The following is a 24521-nucleotide window of genomic DNA, read 5'->3' as shown; positions in this document are numbered from 1 at the left end:
ACAGAATTTACATGGGGGCTGCGTTCACACTACGTATATTTCAGTCAGTATATGTATATTTCAGTCAGTATATTTCAGTCAGTATTGCAACCAAAACCAGGAGTGGATTATAAACACAGAAAGGATCTCATGAACAAAGAAAAAACTCAGCTCACCATAGGTGGTTTGTTGTGTGATGGTGGACGTTCAGGCAGGAGCAAGTGGAGTAGTAGCGGGCCGCACCCGGTGATAATAGTAAGAAGGAGGAGAAGATCCACAGCGTCCAAAAAAAGTTTTGTTGTCTTTATTATGAGGCATATAAAAAGTTACAAAAGATAAAAACGTAGGCCTACATATTTCGGGGAAACACCCCCCCTTGATCACGGCAGTGATCAAGGGGGTGTGTTTCCCCGAAACATGTAGGCCTACGTTTTTATCTTTTGTAACAGAAAGGATCTGTTCACACAATGTTGAAATTGAGTGGATGGCTGCCATTTAATGGCAAATATTTGCTGTTATTTTAGAACGGCTGTTATATTGAAATAATGGCAGTTATAAACTGTTATATGGCAGCCATCCACTCAATTTCAACATTCAACAGATCCTTTCTGTGTTTTTAATCCACTCCTGGTTTTGGTTGCAATACTGAATGAAATATACTGACTGAAATATACATAGTGTGAACGCAGCCTTAAAGATTATTGTCTTAGACCACATGCATGTCAGGTAAAATTTCTCCAGATTTCTTATGAGGAAATCTGGATAAATTGCTATAGCCATAGACTTCTATTGGGTACAGACAGCATTCAGTCTTTTTTCTGAAGGGTGTCCCTTATGGAAAATAGGTCAGAAAACTTTAGCACCTGTCCTATTTGTGTCTGGAATTGCCTGGCGCGAATGACCCCTTTATTTTTTTATGGGACTTATAGGAACATCCAGAAAACTCTGGATGCGCTATCGGAAGCTGTTCAGAATTCCAAATGCATTGCTAGGCAACCCAGGCCTGCGTTAGCACGCAATCCAGTCAGTTGTTGTGCCTGGTCCTTTAAAAGGTTTTGTCCGGGATAAATTCATAATTGGGGATGCTGCTGGGGCTGCACAGGGACATGACAGTAATATATACTTACCTGTCCCATTCCACCACAGCTGTCCAATCCAAGACTCTTCTCAACTGACAATGTTTCAGCAACATGCCGCTCCCACCAAATTTATGCTGAGCAGCCAATTCTAGTGTTAAAGGCATATTACTGGATGTTGCTGAAACAATGACAGCTACTGTACAAAGAGTGAGCTGCCCAGGATCCGACATCTGCCGCAGAATGGCACAGGTAAGCATACATCACTGTCACTTGAAGCACCCCCACTAATTAGAATTGCATAAAGTTAAATGTGGCGCTGTGATTGACAGAGCAAGAAGCCTTTATTACACAGTCTTTTGATCGGAGGCAGAACTATGCCTTGGGCCACAAGAGGCCGCTTTCTCCCCCACTGCCGCGACGCATTAGTAATGTCACTCATGCGCTCGCAGAGCAGGAAGGGAGAGGAGAAGCTGTCTTTCTCAGTCCTTGTGATAAAACAAAGGCCATGGGCAAAATAAATTCCTCCACAACATTGGTTAATCCTGAACACGATACGTCTATTTTCACTTAACATATTGGTAATTGCCAAAACAAGAAAAACAACAGTAAGAACAAGAAATAAATCTGTCCTTAAAGGGGTTTAAAAAATATTCACTAGTATTCACTATTACTATTATTCACTAAATAACACACTATTTATGACGTCGTTCGACCCAAGATGGCGGCCGGGGTTGACAGTAATCTGGTAAGTATACTGCACCACACTTCTGGGGGTGGGGGGACACGGGGAAGGGGCCATTCACTTACATAACACACATTACAAAGTTGTATAACTTTGTAATATGAGTTATTTAGTGAATAATTTTTAAACGCCGCACTACCCCTTTAACTTCTTAAAGGGGTACTCCGGCCCGGGGCTATTTTTAGCTCTGGCCGGGGAGGGGGTGCTTATGGACTGCGGAGGTCACTTACCTCCCTGCTTCCAGCGCCGAGTCCTGGATTGAGACGACCGTTACACCCGTCCCGCGGCCGCTTCCTGGTGTGAACTGCCGCATGAGACGTGACGTCTCAAGGCCGCTTAGCCATTGAGCAACCGTAGCGGAGTTCTGCCTCGGCCGCTGAATGGCTGAGCTGCCTTGAGATGTCATGTCTCGTGCGGCAGCTCACACCAGGAAGTGGTGGCCCGGCGCTGGAACCGGAGAGGTAAGTGACCTCTGCCCTCCATAACTACCCCTTCCCCGGCCAGAGCTAAAAAATATCCCCGGAGTACCCCTTTAACCCCTAGACGACCCTGGACGTAGGGTTACGTCATGGAAGTCTGTCCCCAGACGACCCATGACGTAACTCTACATCCTGGGTGTTTCTCCCGCTATGAAGCGTGCTCCGGAGCGAAGCACGCTTCATAGCAGGTGGGGGCCGGCTGCAGTGAGCATCCGGGGCCTCACCGGTAATGACACACTGCAGCGATCGTGCTGCCGCGTGTCATTAACCGCGGTGTTTAAGTGTAAGTGACAGGGGGAGTCCCCTGTCACTTACCAATGGGGACCCCCGCAGTGTGACTGCGGGGGTCCCGATCGTTGAAACGGGCCGACGGAGGTCTTTCACCTGCCTCCGTGCGGTCCGATCGGCGATCTGCTACACTGGGCCTGCACAGGCAGGCTCAATGAGCAGATCGCCGATAACACTGATCAATGCTATGCCTATGGCATAGCAATCATCAGTGTAGAAATCAAACTAGTGAATGTAAAAGTCCCACAAAGGGACTTCAAATGTGTAAAAAAAAAAAATTTTCAAAACACTATTACACTACCCCAAAGCCCCTCCCCCAATAAAAGTTGAAATCACCCCCCTTTCCTATTATATAAATAAAACATACAAAAATAAATAAAAAGATAAACATATAATATACCGTAGCGTGCGTAATTTTCCGATCTATTAAAATATAACAAGCGTCATTGTAATTGGTGAACGGTGTACACGAAAAGAGGGAAAAAAGTGCGCAGATTACCGATTTTATGTTACATTATATATATATATATATATATATATATATATATATATATATATATATATATATATAAAAAATCAATAAAAAGTGATCAAAACGTCCGATCTTCACAAATATGGTATTAATAAAAACTAGAGATCATGGCGGAAAAAATTACACCCCATACAGCCCCGTAGGTGAAAAAATAAAACAGTTATAAGCGTCACAATAGGCCCATTTTATTAATATTTAATTGCCAAAAAAAAGGATTTCATAAAAAAAATACATATATAACATTTGAGAATCTGTGTAACCTGCATATGGTTGTGTTCGGGCTGACCTATAGAATAATAGTATCATGTTGCTGTTACCATATAGTGTATTACGTAGACACAGGAACCCCCCAAACGTTACCATATTGCATTCTTTTTTTCGATTTCACCTATTTATATCTTCATAAATAATATATTTGGAATTCCATCATACATGTTATGGTAAAAAGAATGACGCCATTACAAAGTACAACTATTCCTGTAAAAACAAGCACTTACATGGCTTGTAGATAGAAAACAAAGTGCTGGAGCTCTTAGAAAGGGGGGAGGGAAAAACGAAAACACTAAGATCAAAATTTGCGCGGTCCACTGGGTCTTTTTGGGCCTGGTCCTCAAAGGGTTAAGGATGGAGCCCAAAATGGCCTTAAGGACTGGACCAAATTTCAGGAATATGACATGTGTCACTTTATCTATTAATAACTTCAAGATGCTTTTACCTATTCTGCTGTTTTCTCGAGACATGTTATACTTTATATTGCTGGTAAAATTGAGTCGATACTTACAGCCTATCTTTATGAAAAAGCCCAAAACAACGTGAAAAATTGCGAAAAATTGCATTTTTCTAACTTTGAAATTTTGTGCTTGTAAGGAAAATGGTTATGCCACATAAATTAGATATTAAATAGCATTAGCAATATGTCTACTTTATGTTGGCGGCAATTATTAAACTTGTGTTCAATTGTTTAAGACAATAGAAAGTTTCAAAGTTTAGCAGCATTTTTCAAAATTTTCACAAGAATTTCAAAATCTGATTTTTCAAGGGACCAGTTTATGTTTGAAGTGGATTTGAGGAGGCTGTATTTTATGAAGCCTCACAAAGCAACCCATTTCAGAAACTGCACCCCCCAAACTGTTCAAAATATAGTCCAGAATTTTTTTTTAACCCTTTAGGTAAGTCACAGTAATAAAAGCTAAGTGTGTAAGAAAATAAAAAAATAAAATAAAAATTCAATTTTCTTTGCAAAAAATTATATTGTGATCCAATATCTCTCTTAATAGAAAACCTACTTCCAGAGAAATGCACCACAATTTTTATTGCCCCATGTCTGCAGTTTATAGAAATACACAATATCTGGCCCTATCGCGCTATTTGACGCAACCACAAGCCTCAGATGTAAAGGAGCGCCTAGTCAATTTTGAAGCCTCTGTACAATTAGCCAATTTGCAAAGTACCACTTCTGGTTGGCAGAGGCTCTGGGATGCCAAAACCTAACAAACACCCCTAAAAGGGACACCATTTAGGAAACTACACCCCTCGAGGAATGTAACAAGGGGTATAGTGAGCACATGGACCCCACTGGTGACAGACAATGTGCTGTGAAATAAAAAATTAAAAAATTTTTACACTAAAACTTGGTCTAGCCTTGAATGTTCCAGGTTGACAAGGGGTTTAAAAGGGGGGGGGGGACATAAAACTTGTAGAGAAATTTCCCCCGAGTACAAAAATACCCCACATGGGGACATAATGTATCATGCAGGCGCAGGACATGCCTCCCAAAGGAAGGAGCACCATTTGGCAGCTGGATTTGGCCAGAAAGGAGGACGGAGGCCATGTCGGGATTACAAAGCCCCCGTGCTGCCAAAACAGTGGAAAACCCCCACAAGTGATCTCATTATGGAAACTACACCCCTTAAAGAATGTAACAAGAAGTATAGTAAGCATATGGACCCCACTGGTGACAGACACAAATGTGGAATAATGTGCCGTGAAAATGAAAAATTAAATTTTTTACACTAAAACGTTGGTGTAAATTTGAATTTTTCATGTTCACAAGGGGTTTAAAGAAAAAATAAACAGCACTCATGTACAGCAATTTCCCCCAATTACAGGAGTACCCCACATGTGGACACAAAGCTGGCGCACGGAAAGCCTCCAAAGGAAAGGAGCGCAATTTGGATTTTGGAAGCTGTATTTGCCCAGAATGGAGGACAAAGGCCATGTCGAATAAAATACAAGGGGACAGCGCTACATAGCGCGGATCAAAGGTATAAAGACAGGGAGGAAACAGCGTGTACGGAGACCCTCACCTGGTGGGGTTGTGCTATAGATAGAGGCACAACACTCATCAAGGCATGTATAAAAGACCGCAGCCACTCCCGCTATCCCAAGGGAATGATATACATAAAAAAAAGGCCATGTCGGGTTCGCAGAGCCCCCGTGCTGCCAAAATATTGTAAACCCCCACAAGTGACCCCGACGAATTCAGTAATCTGTGGTTTGTACGGGGTGGGGTCACTTCAGGGGGCTTGTGGGGCTTCTTGGGGCGGCGCCTTGGGGGCTTGTTATCACTAACTGATGATGGCGATGAGGAAGATGAGGAAGAGGAGGAAGGAAGAAGGAACGAGGGATCTTCCTCTTCTCCCTCACTGGTTGTCTGAGGATCGGAAGCAATCCAGGCGTATGCATCCTCAGCCGAAAACAACCTGTGGGCCATTTTTTTTGTTTTCTTCTTTAGGACGCCTTCACACACCAGATCCACTTTGGATTCGCAGCAAAATCGGCTGTGGATCCAGCGTCAGTGCATCCCTGTGAGAATACATACACGCAGCGGGATTGACATCCCACTGCGTGCATGTAAGTTAATCCCCCGCTGGCTGGAGCATACATCACCTGCTCCCCACTCCAATTTGCTTCGGGGCTCCCGGCGTCTGCTTATCCCGCGCAGCCAATCAGTTTGGTACCCCGCCGCATCCACTGATCGGCTGAGCGGGATGTCCTGCCGAGAACCCCCAAAGCTACCGGAGCGGGGAGGAGATGATGTATGCTCTGGCCAGCGGGGGGTTAACTTGCATACACGCAGCGTGATGTCAATGACACACGAGGGGGGGGGGGCGGTGTTTGTCTCGGACAGCACCAATCACCGCTCAATGCCAAGGTCCGGTCCCAGAAACAAATTGCAAATTGCTGTGAATGACCAGTGAGAAATCAACAGTACAGGCAATTTTAAGAAACTTTGTTATTTTGTTTATTAGGCAAATATGCCATTATCTGCATTCAAAAAGACTTTCCCTGGGTCCCCCGTCCCTCTCATTCACTGCTCATTATCAGGAAATCTCGACCTATGGAGAGGGGAGGGAGGAGGAGGGAGATTAGTCGCCGGCAGAGAACAGAGAATAAAGGATTACACAACGGGACCTGTGTGTAGGCAATATTCAGAAGTCAGAGAGGTCAATGCTGACTTCAGGGGAGATAGCCCGGTGATGTAGCTGTAAATTAACTCTTCGTTTTCCTGTTTTGGTGCCTCATCTCCCTTACCCCCTCCCCTCTCCATAAGAGAACCATGAAGACAGGGGGGTAGCTTCAAACTGCTTTTTCATGATAAAATTTATTTTTCGGCTAACAAACCCAATTATAAAGTTCCGTAAAAATCGTTTGTACTATTGATTTCTGCAAAAAAATTAAACGACAGTGACACTTTAAGAGCATAAATGCACTCCATAGACAAAAAGGTATTTGAGAGAATCAATAATTTCAGCTAAAGTGGGAATAAGAGGATTTAATCCAGTGTCTCAGAATTGCAGTAGTGAAATACAATATAGCAACGGGTCTAAAAGAAATTCTAAATCCCAAGTATCTTTCATAAAATCTCTAACCTCCAACCACATGGATTGTATATTAGAGCAGGGTTTTTAAACCTGTGGTTGAGGGGGTACGCCGGAGAAGGGAAAAAAATAAAGTTTTACTTTTGGTGCCAGGATACTGCTTTCACTCAACGATGTCCAAACACCACTCACCACCGCTGCTCTCACTCACCTCCTTCCACACAGTGTGGGGGGGAAGGGCATGCATGAGGCACCACCAGGAGGTGTCGGCAGCTATCTTCCCCGCTCTCCGGGAACCCGCGCCGACAGCTACGGCGCCCAATTATCTCCCCTCCGCCCCCCCCTCCAAATCGGCACCAGCATCTACAGACCCCCACCAACCCTGCCCCGACCCACGCCGCCAGATACGGACCCTGCCCTTCACTATGGGGACAGAGCAGGGCAGGGGACATTATTCTTCAGACACAAAGTTGCAAGGTATTCCATGAAGACGTAAAAAATGACGGCTAAATAACTCTGCAAGAGTTGTAGCACTAGTAACCTTTTCAATGCAATAAAAATGACACATTTTTGAAAAACGGTCTACAACAACCCAGGTAAGCAACTTCCCCTTGTAGGGAGGAAAGTCAGTAATAAAGTCCATTGATGTAGGAGAAATTCCACCGTTATAGAGCGTAATAGACTGCAGGGTTGCTAACCAATAAACATAGAAGGGGAAGACAGGACTCACACAAAACGACGAAGATAAGCAGACAAGACATGGGTACAAGGACACATGTACTAGGACACAGGGACCGCAAATGCACGTCAATAGAGATTGACCCATGGTTGCGGTCTAGGTGTGGGGCACATAGTCCAGTTCAGTTCAGCTGAGGAGAAAGAGAATATGCAACTGGCAGGTTCATCATGCAGCACAGTAGTGGCTGCCTAGAACACGGAAACCCGCATTGCGGAGTCGCTCAAACAGGAGCCGGGCATAAAGAGGGTAATAAAGACGTTGAGAGTCGCCGTGGAGAGTGACTTATTGGAAGGTGGGGGAGATCCCAAGACTGCAGCTGCTGTAAACCCTCCTCAGGATCTCGGCTCATAACACAGTCAGAGCCTTTAGTAGCAACGAGGCCAGAGGAGCCTCTCCAGCGGTATGGGATTCCGTGAGCTTGTAATTCGTCTGTCACCGGTGCAAAAAAGTCCTTCAGAAAAGCAAAGTGGCCGCAGATAGGTCCGGAAAGACGGCCACTTTCGTGTAAGGAGCAGGCATCGAGGTACAATACGCTGTCGGGTTGCAGCAAGGAACGCTGATTTGACATGAAGATGCCTGATGTGCACCAAAGCATCCCTCGGGGTGTCCGGAGGCAGGTGGGCCGGTCGCGGCAGTCAGCGCGCCCAATCTACAGCAAGATCGTTCAGGTGGTAGTCAGGTAGCGTCGCTTTCATGAACTCACGGGTATAGGTGGCCAATTCAGCAGTAGGAACGGATTAAGAGACTCCCCTCAGTTTCAGGTTATGGGCACGAGACCTATCATCGACTGCGGTCAAAGTCTCACATAGCTGAGCCACCTCCTCGTTAAGTTGCCAATGGTAGTCAATCAGGACATTGTATTCACATACAATTTCTACAATCTTGTCCTCCACATCTTGTAGGCGCTGCTCAATCTTTATTACAGAATCACGGAGAGCTTCAATTGTATGGCCCAGTCTGATTTGTATAGAGTCCCGGAAGGCCAGCAGCATCTCTCTCAGCAAGGTGGTAGTGAGCTGGGAGTCAGGGATGCAGAGGCTGTCAAAGGGGTCATTCAGAAGCAGTGGTGTAGCTGGAGTAGAAGATGGTGTAAACATTGGGGCATATACACTCAGGCTCTGATGTGTTGTAGTTATAGGGAGAGCTGAGCACCGCTGCACATTGGAGCAGTCTGCTTTCTGAAGGGGAGGGGGAGCCCGGAGGGGGACAGAAGAGGATTGACGCTGCGGCTCCGCTGCTTAGCCCGGCAGGGGTCCGGGGTAGCCGGCATGTACAGGCTGACTCCTCCGATTGTTACCTCCTCGAGAATTGTGATCAGTGCGGGCTGCAGCGGGCTCCCGTGGTGTCCCCGATGAGGCAGTAGGTGACGGAGCAGTCTGCCACACAGTTTCGTCGCCGGCACACAGGCAAGAAGGAGTGAGAGCTGCCGGGACTCCTGTGCCATGTTGATTAGCTCGTGCAGAGGGAAGAGAGGCTTCCAGCTTCCTCCGTGCTGCAGCCATCGCTCGTCTGGATGTTTGTCTCATCCCGTTCAGTAGTAGACAGGCAGGAAAGGTTCCGAGACCAAAATAAAGAGTGTCAGTTCAGTAGAATCGCTGTAAATGTAGTTTGTAGCGGGAGCTCAGCCAGCACACAACCGGTCTCCTCAGTAGCGAAACCACACACCCCCACAGTTCAGGGTCCTTAACCTCCCGTTCCTTTCCAATGGGATTACAACGTTAGTTATGGTATAAAAGTTGTTTTAAATTTCAGCTTAGATTTTCAAGTCTCCTTGAATAATATCCTGCAGTCTGCAAGTGCATATATCTCTTTGCAACTTGAGACCCAACAAACAGTATTGTAAAGCTGTGCTCCAGACAGAGAAAGAAAAACTGAACGGTCTCGGCATGTGCAGCCGTCCTCTGCACCACACGTGGTCCTCAGTCCGCGTTAGCTCTTCTCTCTGGATCCCCAGGCCACAGACCTCCACGTTTTCCACCGCTTTCACGAGCCTCTTTCACCAGCTGTCCAGATGGCGCGGCTACTTCACTTATTCGCCACTATCTCTAGCCGCTCAGCTCACTTGTCCCCCGCAGACGCCAGTCTCTCACTACGGGCCCCGCTAGCCCCTCGACCTCGTCTCTCACCCGAGCTCTCCCAAGTACGGAGCCACTGCCTTGATGACGTCAGCCACGACTTCTCTCCACCTCGTCCGACTCTGCGACCAGGTCTCCCTCCACCGGGGGAACACCTCATGTCAAACCCGAGATTGGAACCATCGCCTCTCACCCGAGGTATTCCCTTCAGGGGCCGCAGTACTCAGGTCTCCTTTCACCTCTCAGCCCACCGGATGCATGGAACCCCTTGCCGGGTTCCTATTGCAGGATAAGCCGGACACCTACAGCCTCAGGTATCTTGGCGTGATCGGAGGGCAGGAGAGTTCACCTTAGCTCTTCCTGCATTCTCCCCTCTCTCTTAAACCAGTAACTGCGCAGTTCTAATTGTGTTCACTTGCAGCGGTTTACAGCCAGATCTCCCCTAATCTTTTTTTTTCTAGTAACCGTGATATACTTTTTTGGTTACTAGTTGCGGTTTACCGCCAGATCGGTGTGATCTCTTTTTCTTATAACCCCTATACCTTTTCCGGTTATTAGCTGCGGTTTACCGCTAGATCGCCCCTGATCTTTTTTTGTAATAACCGCTATACCTTTTTTGGTTATTAGCTGCGATTTACTGCCAGATCACCTGCAAACCTATTAACTGCACTGTAATATTTGCAGTTACTAGCTGCTAAATACATCCAATAATAGCCCCATATTACCTGTAATAACCCTCAGATTACCCGTAAATACCCCTAATAGAAATGGATCCTGCTGTCATATAATCTCATGTGCTCTAGCAGCCCAGACAGTGAGACAGAGTGCCTCAGAGGCAGAGCTTTCTTCTGAGAGCGAGACGTCTATAGTTTCTAGATCCCCCAGTCCCATGCAGGTGGGTGCAGCTTTTAGGTATGATTCATCAGGAGCAGGGCCTAGTCATGCAGTCCCTCACTCACTGTTAGATTGGGTGGAATTATTTCCACCCCAAATTCCTCAAATTGTAGCGACCCCTGGCATCAACGTTGAGGTCTCAAAATTTACCCCTTATTATTTTTTTTTTTAACTATTCATAGGGGATCAGGTCCTGGAATTAATTGTCCAGCAGACCAAACTTTAAGCTAGACAAGTAATTTCACAAAATCCCTGGTCTAGCTATGCCCGGGCATGGGTTCCCACTGTGCCTCAATTAAAAAAAAAAATGGGAATTACCCTAAATATGGGCTTAGTAAAAAATAAAAAAAAATCCATACAGTACCACCGTATTTGCAGTGGTTATGACTCGTGCATTGTATGAGGCCATAATATGCTTCCTGTACTTCATAAACAATTCCCAAAATCCCCCCAGAAATTACCCAGCCTATGACAGGCTATGCAAATTGAGACCCTTTCTGTCTCTTCTTAAGGATTAATTGTTAAACCTTTACACCCCCTCTCTAAATTTGTCCGTAGACAAGTCCCTTATGAGTTTTAAGGGCCATCTGTCCTTTCAACAGTATATACTATCCAAAAGAGCCCGGTAAGATGTCAAACTCTATGAAGTTTGTGAGAGCTCTCCGGACTACACTTGTGGCTTTTTTATATATGAGGGCAGGGACCACCACCTCAACCCACCCAGCTACCCAGAGGGAATTGGCATCAATGGGAAGATCGTCAGGCAGCTCGTGGAGCCCTTCCAAAAAAGGGGTATCATGTCTACAAAGACATTACACAAGTGTACTACTTTATAATGCCCTCCATGCAGCTAACACAGGTGCCTGTGGGACTGTTTGTAAGAACAGGATGGTCTCCCACAGCTGCTGGTGTCTAGGCGATTGGCAAAGGGACAATCACTGTCATTTCCAACTGATCAGCTGTTTGCAGTGAAATGGAGTGACAAGAAGGAGGTCTACTTGCTGACCACCATACATGAAGCACCATAGTTACAGAGAAGGGATCCACTACACAAAATGCAAGCTTTCTTCAATATCAGTAGAAAGTTGTTGAGCACCTGATGTTTGAGGCACCCCATAATGCAGACGCCTTTCAGTCTCAGAATGTTGAGCGGCTCACTGGGCGCCACTTCCCTCATCATGTCCCTGAAACCCCAAACAAAAAAGTGTCAGGTATGCCATAAACATGGTATAAGGCGAGAGACCCAGTTTTATTGCCCCATGTGTCCCTCTGAACCAGGCCTGTGTGTGTGTGTGTATCCCTGTTTCAAAAAATACCACACCATTATCAATTATTAATTTTAGCAAAAACATCAAACAAACCTGGGGTGGGGGCATTCTTTTAGGTAAAAAAAAATTCATTTATTCAGATTTTGCTTAAGTTTATGGGCTTTCCAAGGGAGGGAGAGATTCTTATAATTAGGTTATATTCTTATTTCTAGACTGTAAATTTTTTTTTTACCATTTACTATAATTCTTCAATTTAACTTTTATTACTCTAAAATTCTTGGAAAATTAATTCCAGGACTTGATCACTCACTTATATGGCAAATTACATCGCAGAGGAAAACAGTTGAGGCGTGGCTTAGCTAGCAATGTGAGCAGACTTGCCTTAGAGCAGCTCCAAAGCATGATCCTGCTTTTATCCGGGGCATCCTGCAAATATACCAGTATTAATCAACGGAACAACAGTGGGGAACATGACTGAGTCTCCTATCTGCCGATATAACCAACAAAACGAAGGTGGCAGCAAACTAGAAGCTCGGGAAGAGCAGCAGCACGCCGAGGCCTGTGGGGCCGGCGCAATCTTTACAGCAAGACTTAACCCAGGCAGTAGCAGCGCAGATGCACCGCTTCACTCGCATGACAGAAGATGCTATTCACCCCGGTGATACATCGGACGACTGGAGCGATCTGGGAGCGGCGCAGTCAAACTGGTTAGCCTGGCATTATTATCAGACCCCTTGATGGGGACGACACCTGCATCCAGGATGGCCGACGGCCCTGGAGGTACAGAGGAGACACGGTCCAATATAAAGGCTGGGGAGACACAGACACAGTCGGGCGGTGATCTAACTTTGCAAGTCGTTATGCTAGCCATTTTCAAAGGTATTATGGACCTCAAGCTTATTATGGGAAATATGAAAGAGGACTTAAAGTGACTCTGTACCCACAATCTGTCCCCCCAAACCACTTGTACCTTTGGATGGCTGCTTTTAATTCAAGAACTGTCCTGGGGTCCGTTCGGCAGGGGATGCAGTTATTGTCTAACGGCCGAGGCTTACATTTGTATAAGCATTAGGCTGGCACCACCTCTCCGTCCTTCCTCCCCCCCCTCCTCATCATTAGGAATGATCCAGGAACATTTACTGCTGTTTGAGCTTTGCACAGGTGTATTAACGATCCAGCCCATGTTCATTAGTCACCCAGGTGGGGAATAGAAGGGAATCTGCCTGGAGCATTCCTAATGATGAGGAGGGTGGGGTGGAAGGACAGAGAGTTTTTGCCAGCCTAATGCATATACAAATGTAAGCTCGGTCGTTAGACACAGCGCTGCCGGATTAAAAGTTTTTTTATGACAATAACTGCATCCCCTGCCGAACGGACCCCAGGACAGATCTTTGATTAAAAGCGGCTATCTGAAGGTACAAGTGGTTTGGGGGGGTCAGATTGTGGGTACAGAGTCGCTTTAAATTTGCTGCGTCATGACCTACAGAAGGTCTCTGAACGCATGGGAGCTGTAGATGGACGAGTGAGGGAGCTGGAAGATCAAGTACCTCCTATGAAAAGGGTTGTGAATAACTTGTCTATGTCTATCAAAGTTATTATTTCAAGAGTCGGTTCAAATTTAAACAGATTCTTATTTTTGGAATTGTCAAAAGCATCCTTCAATTGAATGTACTCAAACCATTCCGAACCCCCCAAACTAAACTCATTTTTTAAACACTGCCATAATTTCAGTTGACCGTCAATGAAGGCGTCACAAATTTTCACAATCCCCGCTCTTCTAAGCTGTATTAAAGTACCGATTTTACATATCTCAGGTAGTTTGTCATTGTTCCATAAGGGAGTATATTCTAGGGCAGGGGTGGGAAACGTCCGGCCCGTAAGATCCTTCGATCCGGCCCCCGGCTAATAGTTGAATATCCCTGCTGACTTCTTCACCGCGCTCCCTGACTGCTTAGGAGCGCGGTGAAGAAGCCAGCAGGGATAGGTGGAGGTGGCCGGGCACAAGGCCGCCGTGCGATAGGCCACATCCCGTCACTCCCGCTTATTGGTTGCGCTTCGCACGTGTCCACACCCACACCAGCGACTGTCCTCCGCGCCATCCTCTGCCACATGCTGTGTCCGCCAGGAGGTTCCGGGGGGAGAGCTAGGGGGAATCAGGTGCGGGAATGCAGGGGGAATAAGGAGCGGGAGTGCGGGGGACTCAGGAACAGGAGTGCCGGGGAATCAGCAGCAGGGGAATCAGGAGCGGGAGTGCGGGGGAATCACGGGAGGCACAGCTGTGGCAGCATGATATACAGGGGGTACATGTGGCAGCATTACTCTGTGCCCCTGGCTATAATGCTGCCACATGTGCCCCCTGTATATCATGCTGCCACATGCCGAGCCCCTGACTAATGCTGCCACATGTGCCCCCTGTATATCATGCTGCCACATGCCGTGCCCCTGACTAATGCTGCCACATGCTGTGCCCCTGACTAATGCTGCCACATTTGCCCCCTGTATATCATGCTGCCACATGCCGTGCCCCTGACTAATGCTGCCACATGTGCCCCCTGTATATCATGCTGCCACATGCCGTGCCCCTGACTAATGCTGCCACATGTGCCCCCTGTATATCATGCTGCCACATGCCGTGCCCCTGACTAATGCTGCCACATGCTGTGCCCCTGACTAATGCTGCCACATTTGCCCCCTGTATATCATGCTGCCACATGCCGTGCCCCTGACTAATGCTGCCACATGTGCCCCCTGTATATCATGCTGCCACATGATGTGCCCCTGACTAATGCTGCCACATGTGCCCCCTGTATATCATGCTGCCACATGCCGTGCCCTTGAATATAATGCTGCCACATGCCATGCCCTTGAATATAATGCTGCCACATGCCGTACCCCTGACTGTAATGCTGTGCCATTGTATATAATGCTGCCACATGCTGTGCCCTTGAATATAATGCTGCCACATGCCATACCCCTTACTAATCAGTACCAGCCCACGTAAAACTCATTGCCAAGGAAAAGCATGTCCAGCCTTCACATTAATGGTGAGTTTATGTTCATTTTTTATAACGTTATTCTGTACGGCCCTCGAACTATTTTGTAAATTTCCAAATGGCCCCCGACAGGAAAAAGGTTCCCCACCCCTGTTCTAGGGCATTCTTTACATTAACCAGATTTTTAAGGCTCTCCCACACCCTCATCAGCATATGTGCTACCGGATATTTTTCCCACTCTTCCTTTTTCAAGTTGTCTGACTAGAATCTCAAGTATACCACAATGTGAACTCTCCAGTTCTCTCTCCACATATTTATACATCTCTACACTATTCCTATTACACAAACAACTGAGCTGCCAAGTAGTAAAGCCTCACATCCGGAAACCCCATCCCCCGCCCCCCATCCCCAATTTTTAAACGCATCCTCACCAGTTTTCTTCCCCAGATGAGCTTGTTAAAGATAGACTATTTTTTTTAAACGTGTTCTCATCTACACATAAAGGTGTGGCAGAATTTTGGCAACACTTGTTCTTGCTAGCATTATTCTTTCTGCCTTAGAGTATTTTAGGTTAAGAAACAACTCCAGGGTCTGATTTAAAAAAAAAAAAAAAAAAACTATTACCAAATACACAAGGGATCATGTATACCTTTTGTGTAGTAATGGTTTGAACCCAGAACTGCTACTCTCTTGACACCCACATGGCCTGTTCTGATCATCAGTTGTTCTCCCCTCACTTCCTGTATTAGCTGCAGCTCGTACATTTCCCAGCATCCTCTTCCTCGCTTCAGTTAGTGCTTGTAACGCCCACTGTACACTCCCTTTTCCAGCCCACTCAGTCCTCTCTGTCCCACCCCCTGAATGTTACCACCCCCTTGTGTCACGCTGTATTTTCCTGTGCCCAGCATTACTGCAGTTCTAGTACAGTTTCTGCAAGCCTCCCTGCTGCAGACTTCTGAAACCAGCATCTACCAGTATACACAAAAATCCCCACATACACCTCAGACTGTTCAGTTTGCATCCATCTGCTCTCTGGTCACTTCCCCTCTCCTCCATTCTGGTGAGGCTGTTCTTCCTTGCATCCATCTCCCCTCCGTTCTGTGTCTGTTCTTTGATGCATCCACCTCCCCTCCCCTCTCCTCCGTACTGGTCTGTGCTGAGGCTGTTCTTTGACGCATCCACCTCCCCTCCCCTCTGTGCTGTTCTGTGCTGAGGAGGCTCTTCTCTCTTGAATCCATCTCCCCTCCTTGCATCTTTCTCCCCTCTCCTCTGTTCTCAGAGGAGACTGTGATAGTTTCCCTCACCTTCCTCCCCCGTTCTGACCCCTTTATAACACAATATGAACACAGAGCTGTTTCTAGCACTGCTGTATATACTTGTGCTAGCAATCGCTCTGTACTAGTTCAGCTCTGTGTACCATGTGACCGGGCTGGTGGAGAACACGAGAGGCAGGGAAAGGCTGTCGGCAGTGGGTGATGATAGGAGCAGGAGGGAGGGAGTTGACATGCTGGAGCCTGTGTGCACGTCAGGCCAATCAACGGCCAGGGGGCGTTACCACAGCTGCATAAACACACCCAGATAATGAAGGAGGTGTCTCCGTCCCTGCTCAAGGCACACCTCTGATCGTGACGTGGCTGGCATTGTAACGAATCAAGATGGCGGCTGCAATTCGTGACAGCAATTTTTGCTGAACTACAGAACTTCCGGTGGCAGAGGAGGGGGTGAAAAGTTAGGTAAGATGCAGGAATCAGTTATAAATGTATATTAGGCATTTGTCTAACTTTGGATTGTGGGCAGGAATTTAAAAAATAGTGTTAGGCCGGACTTCTCCTTTAATCCAAAGGTCCACCTTATTACTAATATTCTTTAATACAGGAAAGGCATTCTTTTCATGGAAGTCTTTAATATTACTGGTCACCTCGATCTCCAGATACCTAAAACTTTCTCCATGCTTTAATATTCTCATTTTACCATACTCCATATCGCTCACGCTAATTAGGGTCACTGATATCGGAAGAAAGATTGACTTATTCCAGTTAATCTTCAGACCTGCATATACCCCATACTCTTCTATTAATTTAACTATACCTTTCACTGTATTCCTTGGGTCAGAAACAAAAAACAACATATCGTCGGCGAATAAGCTTATTTTGTCTTCCCCTCCTTTGACCCCAAAGCCCTGTATCCTCTTATTATTGCTAGAGGTTCCAACGTCAAAATAAACAACAGGGGAGAGAGGGGGCATCCCTGCCGGGTACCTCTTTTCAATTGAAACAACCCCGAATGTACCCCATTCACTATAACGCATGATCATACCTCTCTGTACAATATCTTCACCTTATCTATAAAATCTTTCCCTAACCCAAATCTTTCCATCACCTACCAGAGGAACCCCCACTCCACCCTGTCGAAGGCCTTCTCAGCATCCAAATACAGGATGGACTGGGAGCCCCCCACCCCACTCTCTGGATATTGTGGAAGACCCTATTAATATTTTCCATGATTGTTCTACTCAGCACGAACCCCCCCCTGATCCCTATGCACTAATCCAGGAATCACCTTTTTAAGGCGGATTGCTAAGAGTTTGGCATACAGTTTTATGTCTACATTTAATAACGATATCGGTCTATATGACCCAACATCTTTTTAATATTTACCCTCCTTTGGTATTAAGGTTATACCTGCCTCCCTCATCGAGTTCGGCAGTTGCCCATTCTCCAGTGTCCCTCTTTTTACTCTACATAGAGCCGGCAAGAGTACTTCTTTATGCCTTCTGTAGACCTCAATAGGTAAGCCATCTCCTCCCGGGGCCAAATTCCCCTTTACCTCACTCAACACTTGTATAAATTCTTACACAGTGAGGGGGCACCCCAGCTCAACTCTCTGTTCTTCTGATACAGTAGGGAACTGTATTAAATCCAAATAATTATCCATTTCCTCTGGTGTGGCTCTCTCTTTGGAGCCATATAGCTCCTCATAATATTTTACAAAAACTTCACTAATTCCCCTCTGGGTACTAACTAGTTTTCCTGCTTTATCTATTTATCACTGATATCACTTTTTTATTTTCCTGATTTGCTATTACCGCCAATGTTCGTTTATTTGGTCTACCGCCACTTAGGTCTTTTTCCTTACCCATAAAGAATATTTCGTTTTTTGCCTTCTCCTTTAAAAGTGCATTGTACTCTTGTGCCTGTTGCCACTCCTTATTGTTCTCACCACATACAGTATCGACTTTCCATTATCTTACTCGACTTTACCTTACAGTGTCTTTTCCTCCTTCCTAAATTCCCTCTTCTTAATCTCAATATTCTTCTTGAGGATACCACTGAGAAATGCTTTCATGGCATCCCATACCACATTATCTGGTGCAGACCCCCAGTTTCTATTTAACATTTCCACTAGTTCTACTTTTATTTAGCTGTCCCCATTAAGCAACTTAAACCAGTACCATTTATCCTCCATCCCCCAATGTCTCTCTTTTCCCCTGTGCATATAACTACACATAGAGGAGCATGATCTGATACTGCTCCAGTCTTATATTTTATATCTTTTATAAACCAAAAAACCTGACCATTTACCAAGGCAAGATCAATACTAGAGCTCATCTAGCAGGTCTTATTAAAGCAAGAATAAACAGATGCATCAGGATTTCTCTCCCTCCATATATCTCTGAGGCGGAGCTCTTCACATATCTTACTTAAATGAGTTACACTAGGTAAATTCTTTTTTTTTTTTTTTTTATTGTAATTTTTATTGAAAGTTTTATATTTTATACAATACAGAAATTAATATTTAAAGGGTGAATGACAATTGTATAATGGTCATGTATACAGAAACATATACCAAACAAGACAGAAAGACAAAGAATGGCGCACCCGCAATATAATAATAAATAAATTTGATATCTTTATTTTCAAAACACATAAACAAAACAGCAAATGAACATACACTTAACACCTAAAAACCCAATCCGGGTAAACCATCACAGGGAGTACTTGTAATAATATATGTGTCCTTCTAACCGCAGCCCCAATAACAAATAAATATCCGGCCCTATATCCTATCTAAACAAATAAGTCAGAATCCTGACTGTTCAAAATACATATATCCTAAAGTGCACGTGCTCACAAAAATAGCATGAACTAATAAATAAATAAACGACCATGTATGAAATATAAATGCTGAAAACCCTTATAATCCCCCCAAAAAAGTGACCAAGTGCAAAACTTATCCTATCATTTCAGAGAGTCAGGGTCGAAACCATAACAGAATAATCACATGTCACCCAGGGCTCTGAGATGGGGCTCCGGTCTGTAACCCTACGCGTATTGTCACCTCACGTGACTTCGTCAGGGGTAATGGTTCTACATTCAATACGTCCTTATATACCCATTTGCCCCCCCCAAAAAAAAAACACAAATCAAATTACATCCAGGTGTCCATTACCATATCCACTGAGGGAGAACATCCACTGGCGTCCATCATGGCGGATAGCAGCGTGCGTGTCACCCGGTGCGCATGACCGGAAATGCGTTCCACCACGTTATCTCCGGAAGTAGACCATGCATTCCATCCGGAATCACATGTCTGCGTTCCACCAAGTCACATGATCGCTATATTACGCTACTCACATAGATAATATTGTACTACGCTACTCACATAGATAATATTGTACATTACACTACTCACATGAATAATGTTAAAATGATATTGGCGAGATGATAAACATAACTTATCCATAACATAGTTCCACCAAGTCACATAATCGCTATATTACACTACTCACATAAATAATATTATAAATTGCGCTACTCACATGAATAATGTTGTAAATAATATTTAAATGATAAACACTTTTTGAGTTTCCGTTTTCTTCCTCAGCCTCCCTTTTCCCCCCTCCCCCCCCTCTTTTTCTTTTCCTTCTCTCTTCCTCCTCTCCCCTGCAACCTGCAGGACTTTTTTTATTAGGCTTGCGGTTTGCGTTATAGTGCACTGCCGTGTTGGTAGTACCGATGTTTGGAAATGTTGACATTGCACTGTTCTTTCTCTTGCTCTTTAAATAATTTGAAATGTGACACCAGGCGACTTGCAGGTCGTCATGTACTGAGATTGCATTGATTTTGTATATGCTGTTTTGCGTTTGGTTGTCAATAAAATCAGATTACACATAAATGATAAACACCACCTATCTCTAGCATGGTGACCAAGATCCTAAACAATATGTAACTCTTAACACAAATGCTCTACCCACCTCCTGTAGCATAGTGACAAGGATTCTGTATATCTATACCAGTGAGGATAATAGATCATATGAAACTCTTAAAAGACATACTTTGCCCATTTTCTTATCAGCCATAATAAACCATTGATTTCATATAGGATCCACATATAACCGTACCCTTAAATATGTACATGCATACATTTAAATATTATTTATGACATTATTCATGTGAGTAGCGCAATTTATAATATTATTTATGTGAGTAGTGTAATATAGCCATTATGTGACTTGGTGGAACTATGTTATGGATAAGTTATGTTTATCATCTCGCCAATATCATTTTAACATTATTCATGTGAGTAGTGTAATGTACAATATTATCTGAGTAGCGTAATATAGCGATCATGTGACTTGGTGGAACGCAGACATGTGATTCCGGATGGAACGCATGGTCTAGTTCCGGAGATAACGTGGTGGAATGCATTTCCGATCATGCGCACCGGGTGACACGCACGCTGCTATCCGCCATGACGGACGCCAGTGGATGTTCTCCCTCAGTGGATATGGTAATGGACACCTGGATGTAATTTGATTTATGTGTGTTTGTTTGTTTTTTGGGCAAATGGGTATATAAGGACGTATTGAATGTAGAACCATTACCCCTGACGAAGTCACGTGAGGTGACGATACGCGTAGGGTTACAGACCGGAGCCCCATCTCAGAGCCCTGGGTGACATGTGATTATTCTGTTATGGTTTCGACCCTGACTCTCTGAAATGATAGGATAAGTTTTGCACTTAGTCACTCTTTGGGGGGGATTATAAGGATTTTCAGCATTTATATTTCATACATGGTCGTTTATTTATTTATTAGTTCATGCTATTTTTGTGAGCACGTGCACTTTAGGATATATGTATTTTGAACAGTCAGGGTTCTGACTTATTTGTTTAGATAGGATATAGGGCCGGATATTTATTTGTTATTGGGGCTGCGGTTAGAGGGACACATATATTATTACGAATACTCCCTGTGATGGTTTACCCGGATTGGGTTTTTAGGTGTTTTTAAGTGTATGTTCATTTGCTGTTTTGTTTATGTGTTTTGAAAATAAAGATATCAAATTTATTTATTATTATATTGCGGGTGCGCCATTCTTTGTCTTTCTGTCTTGTTTGGTATATGATCTGTTATAAGGACATGGGCAGCATCCCATTTAGAGATTTTTAGTAGCTCCCACCTTCTCTTTTTGTACAGTAAGTATACAGAAACATTGCAGAGACATCAGAAAAAATACCTTACTAAATCCAAGAAGTTAAATCCAAAGAATAATGAAAGAACATGGCGTACATACACCTCCAGAACAATGGTGGGAGAAAACAAATGCTTAGGGGGGACAAGACAAGACAGGAAACACAAGGAAGGGATTTGTGGTGAAGGTTCGTAAACTATGTAGGTTGTCCTGCACCCGAGGGTCGAGCACGAGCTGACTCTTTCTGCCCAGTATATGTCCCCACTAGGTAAATACTTAACTCCCCCCCACTTGCAAATAACCTCAAAAGACCTCATTCAGAGTGGAGGATGAGTACGGAGGTGGGACATATATGAACGTCAAAATACATTTTAGAAAAACTATTTTTCAATAAATTATCACATACCTTCCTTCCATATCTATTACCCCTAAATAATTCCCAATCAATTATTAAATTAACCCCTTCCCCCAATATGACGTCCAGGGACGTCATGAAAAGCAGTGGCAGAATGCATCATGACGTCCCTGGACGTCATGCTTTCCCTGCCTCCCCCCTCTGTCCCTGGGTGAGATCGGGCAGCAGGAGGAGGCTGTGTCACACAGCATCCTCCTGCTGCCACTGCCCGGAGGGGAGCCGCGCTCCCCCCCGGGCAGTTAACCCCATAAACGCCGCGGTCAATGCGACCGCAGCGTCTATGGGGAGATTCAGTGTCCCCCGCCGATCGGGCGGCGGGGGGAGGCTGCAGAACGCTGCCTCCCCCCACCGCCACTCAGTCGGTGTCCCCCGGCCCCCTCCCCTCGTCCTCCGATACCGGCGGATCGCCGCTACTACCTCTTTAGCGGCGATCCGCCGGTACCGGGCATTACCGGCGCCGCCGATAGTTTTCATCTCCCCCCACCGTGAATCAACGGTGGGGGGAGATGAAAAATGTCCCCTCAGACCCCAGATCAGCCCCCCGATCACCCTCCCCGGGCGGCCATCAGATCCAAGATGGCCGCCCCCATCCCTGCTAACAAACGATGTTTGTTGGCAGGGATGGAAATGAATAAGTGATCAAAGCCCCATGCTCTCCGCCACCGGAGGTAGCGGAGAGCATGGGGCAGTGATCGGGGACCCCCCCGTGTGGTCCCGGAGCAGGCGATCGGCGGTATATACTATATACCGCCGATCGCCTGTTCCCAGTGCTGATCAGCACTTTTTATCCCCTGTCACCATAAATCATTGGTGACAGGGGATAAAAAGTGTCACCGTGCCCCCCCCCAAGTCGCCCCCCACCCCCCCAGTCACCCCCGTCCCCCAGTCACCCCCCCTTCCGCACATACGTTACCTGATCCACGGAGCTCCGTCCTCCTCGACGTCCAGGCTGATTCTGAAGTGCGCATGCGCTCCAGAATCAGTTAGCTCTGAAAATTTAAAGTGACAGAGACCAATTTGGTCTCTGTCACTGAACTATGATTACTGTGATAGAAAATATCACAGTAATCATAGTAATACAGTGAAAATTAATGTATAAAGTACAAAAAGTGAAAAACATACAAAAAAATAAAACACACACTTTTTATTATAGTAATAATTGCAGTTTACTCCCAGATTACCCCTAGCCCCCCCAAATTACCCGTAACCACCGCAGGTTGCCCATATCCGCCCCAGATTGCCCGTATCCACCCCAGATTGCCCGTAATCACCGCACGTTGCCTATAACCACCGCACGTTGCCCATAACCACCGCACGCTGCCCATAACCACCGCACGTTGCCACTAACCACCACACGTTGCCACTAACCACCGCATGTTGCCACTAACCACCGCATGTTGCCTATAACCACCACATGTTGCCTATAACCACCGCATGTTGCCCATAACCACCGCACGTTGCCCATAACCACCGCACGTTGCCACTAACCACCGCACGTTGCCACTAACCACCGCACATTGCCACTAACCACCGCACGTTGCCCATAACCACCGCACGGTGCCCATAACCACCGCACGTTGCCACTAACCACTGCACGTTGCCACTAACCACTGCACGTTGCCACTAACCACCGCACGTTGCCCATAACCACCGCACGTTGCCACTAACCACCGCACGTTGCCCATAACCACCGCACGTTGCCACTAACCACCGCACGTTGCCACTAACCACCGCACGTTGCCTATAACCACCGGACATTGCCTATAACCACCGCATGTTGCCTATAACCACCGCATGTTGCCTATAACCACCGCATGTTGCCTATAACCACCGCATGTTGCCCATAACCACCGCATGTTGCCCATAACCACCGCACGTTGCCCATAACCACCGCACGTTGCCTGTAACCACCCCAAATTGCCAGTGAGCCCCTCCAGATGGTCCGTAATCAGCCCCGATTGCCCGTAACCCCGCATATTGCACGTAACCACCGCACGTTGCCTCTAACCACTGCACGTTGCCTCTAACTCACACACGTTGCCAGTGACCCCCTCCAGATTGCCGTAACCACCCAAAATTACATGTACCCACCCCTGATTACCTATATGCACTTTCGTTTATCCGTAACCACCCCAGATTGTCTGTAACCACCCCATGTTGCCCGTAACCACCGCAGATTGTCTGTAACCCCCCCAGGTTGCCCCTAATCACATGTAATTCCCCCCAGATTGCCTCTGACCACCGCACGTTGCCTCTGACCACCGCACATTGCCTCTGACCACCGCACGTTGCCTCTGACCACCGCACGTTGCCCCCGACCACCGCACGTTGCCCCCGACCACCTCACGTTGCCCCCGACCACCTCACGTTGCCCCCGACCACCTCACGTTGCCCCCGACCACCGCACGTTGCCTCTGACCACCGCACGTTGCCTCTGACCACCGCACGTTGCCTCTGACCACCGCACGTTGCCTCTGACCACCGCACGTTGCCCCCGACCACCGCACGTTGCCCCTGACCACCGCACGTTACAGGTTCCCATCCCAGATTACCTATAAGCACTTCAGTTTATCCGTAACCACCCCAGGTTGCCCGTTACCACCCCACGTTGCCCGTTACCACCCCTCGTTGCCCGTAACCACCGCAGGTTGCCCGTAACCACCACAGATTATCCGTAACCACCCCACATTACCTGTAATCTCATTTTTTTTTTGTATTTTAGTAACTGCGCTATTCTAATAACC

The 24521-nt window shown here is 46.1% G+C and overlaps 1 protein-coding gene across 4 annotated transcripts in view; it reads right to left on the bottom strand.

Annotated features, from left to right (window-relative positions):
* Positions 1–24521, bottom strand: part of HUS1 (HUS1 checkpoint clamp component) — a 446101-nt gene that overhangs the window by 323657 nt on the left and 97923 nt on the right. The gene's annotated exons all lie outside the window — the stretch shown is intronic.

The sequence above is a fragment of the Dendropsophus ebraccatus genome, chromosome 2 (genome assembly GCF_027789765.1).
Source record: "Dendropsophus ebraccatus isolate aDenEbr1 chromosome 2, aDenEbr1.pat, whole genome shotgun sequence".
Taxonomy (NCBI): domain Eukaryota; kingdom Metazoa; phylum Chordata; class Amphibia; order Anura; family Hylidae; genus Dendropsophus; species Dendropsophus ebraccatus.
This window is presented reverse-complemented; position numbering and strand designations above follow the sequence as displayed.